This window comes from Octopus bimaculoides, chromosome 14 (assembly GCF_001194135.2).
Source record: "Octopus bimaculoides isolate UCB-OBI-ISO-001 chromosome 14, ASM119413v2, whole genome shotgun sequence".
Taxonomy (NCBI): domain Eukaryota; kingdom Metazoa; phylum Mollusca; class Cephalopoda; order Octopoda; family Octopodidae; genus Octopus; species Octopus bimaculoides.
The window spans coordinates 32,990,509-32,991,397 of NC_068994.1; positions in this window are offsets into that span (position 1 = coordinate 32,990,509).

The window sequence follows — 889 nt, forward strand, 5'->3', positions numbered from 1 at the left end:
ATATATATATATATACACACATACATACATATATACATATATATATACACACACATATATATATGTATGTATATGTGTACATTTGTATTGAAGGAGTAAGGAATGGAAGAATGAAGTGTTTAAGGAGTATGCTGAAATTTAGGAAGCAACATTATTAAAATTAATGTCACATAATAAGATGGTGTTATAAAATAAAACAACAAAAGCAACTCACTACTAAACACATACAGACTCACACATTCACAAACACACACACACATGCATACAAGCAAAAAAACTGGTGTTATAAAAATAAATTTGATGTGTTAAAATAGCTAGTGTTATAAAATACTAGTGTTATATAGAAAAAATGAATTATACAGATATAGTAATAGTATAAAACTCTAAAAGAAGTAATAATCTAGCATTCTAAAATACAATTAAATAATAGTGTTTTAAAAATACATAAAACCAGAATGAACAACAACAACAATAACAATAGTGATAATAATGAAGATAATGATGATAGTGATAATAATAATAATAATAATAATAATAATAATAATAATAATAAATAATAATAATAATAATAATAATAATAATAATAATAATAATAATTATGATGATGGTGATGATGATGATGATGATGATGGTGATGATGATGCTGATGATGATGATGGTGATGATCTTCTGCTGCAACACCAACTTGCATATTATTTTTAAGCCTTTTTTTTGTATTTTAATAATTTAGAAGGAAGATATTATTATCATCACCATCATCATTCATCGTTATCATACTTCTTCTTCTCCTCCTCCTCCTCCTCTCTCTTCTTCTCCTCCTCCTCCTCCTCTCTCTTCTTCTCCTCCTCCTCTCTCTTCTTCTCCTCCTCCTCTCTCTTCTTCTCCTCCT